Genomic DNA, 5,622 nt, shown 5'->3' on the forward strand with positions numbered 1-5,622 from the left:
GGAAGGAAGGAAGGAAGGAAGGAAGGAAGGAAGGAAGGAAGGAAGGAAGGAAGGAAGGAAGGAAGGAAGGAAGGAAGGATCATGTAACCAGGTCTCAGCACATGGGTCTGTTCTAGAGCCTGGTTGGGCTGCCTTTGAGAACCCTCAAGACTGGTCACAACAGGCCATCTCAATCATTCATCCATACATCGCTCATTCATTTTCCATCCTTTTGGTTTCACATCCCAGCCCCCAACTCCTGCTTCCTGCGTGCCAAGCAAACATTCTACTCTCCCCGCTTCTCAGCCTTCAGCAACACTCACAGTCAGCCTGTCAGCTTAAACACATTAAAATACATGCACCTGCAGAAAAACAAAACCACTGTAGCACAGTACTGAAATGCGGCACACATGCGACAGGTCTCTGTGCCTATTCGAAGAGCATCTCCCAGGAATGAAGTCAGATGTGTAGGAATCATGGCCTCATGACTACTATGATTAACATTTCACAGAGCTGATAAATACATGGCTGGAGTTTTGGGAACCTGGTTTCTGCTGAGAAGCAGATATTCTCTTCACATCCCCTACCTCCCCCATTTATGGTCCTTAGAAATTCAAACTACAGGCAAAGAGAGCCATGTGTTCCCAAGTCAGAGAAGCAAAAGACTTGGGGGCAGATTTCTTTACACAGCTTCAACACTTGGCAAATGCTGGCTTCTCTTCCTTTTATTGCTCTAATTTTCACATTCTGAAACTTTTCCCCCTGAACTCCTCAAGTGCTTCTGCTCTTCTGCTCGGCTCACTCTCTTGGTGTTTCTCTAGTTGGCACAGGAGCTTCCGGCACAGGGGCTTCCTCCAAGTAAATCTGAATGAAGAAGAAGTAATCTCCTTTAACTGAATATTAAGAGCACCCTTGAGGAGATAAGTGTTCTGAAGACCTTGTTTGTCTGGAATAGAGGTATGAGGGTGGAAAGAACAAGTTTGTTGAATAACTGTTTATTTAATATTTTCTCTGTTGGGGCAAGTATTTCTATATTTGTTTAACATGAATAAATTCATTTATCCATTCTCTCTGTCCTTTTGCAGGGAGTAGAGTGGCATGCTGTGTCTATCATTATAACCCACAGTCCTAGTTAAAAAACAAACTTATAAATATAAAATAAATCACATGAATGATCCTAAAGCAAAGCTGTGTGGTTTTCCTTGCAGATGATTTTAAATTAGGAAAAATGTAGAGAGATCTAGGAATTCCCTGAATGCTTGTGGTGTGTGAGCATCTTGTGAAAAAACATGGATCTATTAATGTGTCAGTCAGACAAATATTGAGAAGGATGGAAAATGGGGTTCAGCAGACAGAGGCTTTGAGGAAGAGAAAAGGAGATTCAATTTCACTCTTTTTTGGATACGGTCCCAGAGCCATCACTCTTTTGCACCTTCTGGTGTGTCATGTGGACTTGCAGAAGACAAGAATGTGATTTTTTTTAACTAGGTACACCTTTAATCCCTTTCCTGTCACACCAAGTAAATAACTCACCATGAAACACTTGGGAAAAGGCTGTAAACTTCAATACGACATGGAGCTATGTTAAAATGTCCAGATGTGAACACTGAGATGGTGAGCCATGCAGTCGGGGCTACTGGGTTGTTGTGGCAGCAGAAACATAGGCATCATTTAATATCACTTTTATTCTTCATGCCTGGTTGTCTCTTAAACTGTGAATCAGTGAATCCTCTAGAAGCAACTATCTAGGAGCAAATACTGTGACAAGTTTGTCTCTCCTCAGCCCCAAAGGATTTCTAATGCTCACCACAGTCCGAGATTACAGATGTGTGCCTGTCCACATCTCCTCTTAGAGGGCAGGATTCTACTTTCTATTCGAAGTGGCCAAACATGAGTCTTTGAAAAGTAAAGACATTTGTCCAAGCTTATCCTGTGGGGCTAGTCAGAAATAATAGACCAGAATTAAAACCAAATCCACCTGCCTTTTATTTCAGTATTTCAATGTTTCAATCTCTCCCTTGGACATTACTTCTATATAGAACTCACATCTTAAAAGACCTATATTTAAGGGTACTTAGTAGCCCCTGCTATTCAAATGTCTCCACTCCAGCTACTGCGGCAGAAAAAGAAAACAAGGGGAAATTTAATGCCTATTGAAAGCTGATTCAGAGCATGTAAAGGTGAAAGTGTGTGGTCGGAAGGCTTAGCTGCCTGTTGAGTTCTTTTATTCAATAACTCAAGTAGCCTGTTGCGAGCTGTGTTAGCACTATTAACACATCTGGAGCTGGTGGTCATACATTGGGGACTTTTTAGAATGTAAAAGTAGCTTTGTAGGCAAACTTTCGCTCAAAAGAAATACTTTTGAAGGACAAAGGCCAACTTTACAGAGCACACCCCTCTCTCGTTGACTCAATTCCACTGGGCTTTGGACGGAGTTGTGTGTTAAACCTATATACTTATGTGGCATAGTAAAATCTGTCCTCCTGCTCTGGATTGTGTTTATTTTTAAAGTAGCCCTTTGGACCTCTGAGCAGATTCAGAAATCAAGGAAACTAGCATGAGACAGTCCACAGTGAATAGACAGACGCTAATGACTCTACTCCCAAAGCTTCTCCCCTCCCCAGCCTAAGCCACCAAGGCTAACTAACCTATGCGATGGCACCAGTGGGAGCCTTACTATAAGGCTGCTGGTTGGATTTGGCCAGTAGAAGTTAGTAGCATGTTCTAGAGAAAGCAGAGGAGGTGGGGAGTTGGGGCAAGGTGTTCTGCATGTCTGTTTTCATCATCTTCTTCTCTGATTCTCCAGGTTCCTAGAAGACATTTCCAGAACAAGAGTACATGATACCTGCCACATGGGGCGTTCTAAATTTCCATACTGAAGATCTGGGTACTAGCCAATAGTCTTCTCTCTAATGTGACTCCCTTTTGGATCTGGTAACCATATGCACAGGCTAACACTAAATCAAGACAGAGGCCCAAGGCCAAGGAAAGCATGATCAAAATGGGTCAGGGGCAATAAAATGAAAGAATAGATGTGTTCTCGCAGGCCTGATTGCTGGTCTGTGCATTGTGTATTGTGGAGCTGCCCTAAAACAGAGGCAAGGAACATGAGGTTTGTTTCCTTCTCCAAGGAGTCTCTTCCTTCCTTACTGCTTTCTCAAAGACAAGTGAACGTCATGGGCAAGGATCATTTTTTAACCAAAATGCAGTTCACCCTGAGAAAGAACAAACGAGATTGAAGGATGAATGCTTACTCTGGAACTTATTCCCAGAAGCTGGAGAGGCAAAGGATTAAAGGACATGATAAAGCAGACACCAGGACACAAAGAATGTGCTAACACACTACAGCCCTCTAGCTAAGCACCTGGTGTCTCCCAGATGTTGGGGTTCCCTGAGGACCTTTAGCACTAAGCCACAGCAGCCAGGTGTGGAAGCAGCTTTCATTCTGAGGAGAAGGTATATCCTGGAGACCCAGTAGAGGCAAGTGTTATCACAACCATTTGATATGACATTCACAGTCAGTCCCCACCAGATTCTGGTCTGTTTCAATGATTAAAACAAGCTCTAGAGGCCTTAAGAGTGAAACCGGGTCCCCAGCCACAACTAAAGACTAGTTCACTAGAGACGATGCTCTAAATGTTGGCTCTCCATTATGGTTTCCACTCTCCCAATATCTGAGGAGGCTGGAAATTCTTTCGGTTGACTCCAGGTCCCGCCTGATTTTGTGAAAGGTGTTCTGTCCTCAGGAATGTTCTAGTTGAGGTATGGTTCATCGACTGTGAACCACAGCACCTTCATTTTTGTCATACGACCCTTTGCAAAGCTCAAAGGGCATTCAGAGGCTGCCTTATTAATGCTTCATTGAAATAATGCTTCGCTGTGAAAAGCCCCTAATATAGCAGTCACCTGTTTAGCGCCAGAGGCCTTTGTCTCAATAGTACATGCTACTGATAGAGTAATTTGCTGACCCCAGCTTGACCTTGTTGAGCTACTGAGATCTGACAGGATCAGAACAGAAGGTGACGAGGCCAGAAGCTTAATTAAAGGAATAGTTTCGTTCAATCCATGCTCATCCTCTCCCCACTTCACCCACCCGGCAATGCTCACATGTGCCAAGAAAATCACATTGAGGATGAGATTATGACCTAATGATCTCATTTGAAATGTGACATTATCTCATTTCAACAGCCTGGGAAGGGCAATGTCTTTCTCAGCTCTGGGGGAAATTTGATGAGTGACAGGGAAAAATTTAGCCCAGATATTTTTTGTTTTGTTTTCCTGTTTTGTTGTTTTTTTGTTTTTCCAAGACAAGAGATCCTCAGCCAGCTATGTCAGGAAATCTAAATACTTTCCAAGTCTCCAATCAAGCTTGCTGGCAACAACCATGCTGTCTCATCCCTTCCCACCAAGGGTTAGTGTCATCCATATGTGTCCTAGAAGAAAGACATAGATATACAAGGAGCAGGAAAATTACAGAACGTCTTCTTATTCCAATGTCAGCGTTATTCCTTCAGGCAAAGAAAGAAAGGATTTCTGCCTTCTTCACACACACACACACACACACACACACACAAAGATGGAGTATTCAATCCTTTATACCTATTACTCAATATTAAAAAAGATTTGGCTACTAAATAGCCTTTAAAGTGCATTCCTCTCAGCTTTCTGTTCCAATATGCTTTTGGTCACTTTCATTCATCTGCTCATGGCTGGCTGCCTGGATTAATTTTCTGGACTGAATACATTTCCTTGCATTACCAACATATGTGACAAATAACTAATCTGACTCATCAAAATGCATTAGAATGCAGTGTTCCAGCTACTGAAGGACATTTGAAATTCAGCAGGTTGTCTTCTTGCTGTAACTGCCAGTGACAGTAAAAAATGGTGAAGAAGTGGAGATGATACTTGAACCCACTGTGTGCCTAGAATCTGCATCAGCCACGCTCCTGTTGCTGGTCCAAGAAAACTTGGACCGGCCTCTGTTGGTTTTATACCTCTTAAAGCAGTTTTAAAATTAAAATCTGAAATGTAACTAGAGTGGTTTCTGAGAATCCTGCTATTGCCCAGACTGGACTAATTATCTCAACCAGCAGCGAGTCAATGTTTGTTACCTAGTATGGTTACAAGTTTCCCACATATACAATTCCTTTTCTAGGCCTGTTTCCCCATCATCCATTCCAGCATGGGCCTTCTGAATCAGGTGGTAGTCAGGCTGTCTTGGGAATAGATCTACATGAGATGCAAACGAATATGCTGCAAAGACTGTATGGTTGTCTAACTGCGGACAATAGGCCTCTATCAAAAGAATCTCTTCATACATGCAAGGAGTCACTGGAAAGCTGATTCATACATTGTCTCTTTGAAGAAAAATGCTGTGATTTTTACAACTATTAAATACATAATAGGAACAGTATGAGTGCTAAGAGCTGTCATGGGGTCATAGCTCCAAGAATACTGAACATTATTGCTATACATAGACAAATGCATTGAACCTTTTAAAAGTCAATATGCTAATGAATTATTCGGGATTTTTTTTTTAAGTAATTGTTTTCTTTGGTTTAATCTTGTTCCTTCTCAGGGGTTCTTATACATCTATGTTTCCATCATTACTTGCTTGGAGCTATTTTTTTTGGGGGGGGG

Source organism: Psammomys obesus, unplaced genomic scaffold, assembly GCF_907164565.1.
Source record: "Psammomys obesus unplaced genomic scaffold, mPsaObe1.curated_primary_1811, whole genome shotgun sequence".
In the NCBI taxonomy this organism is placed as follows: Eukaryota; Metazoa; Chordata; class Mammalia; order Rodentia; family Muridae; genus Psammomys; species Psammomys obesus.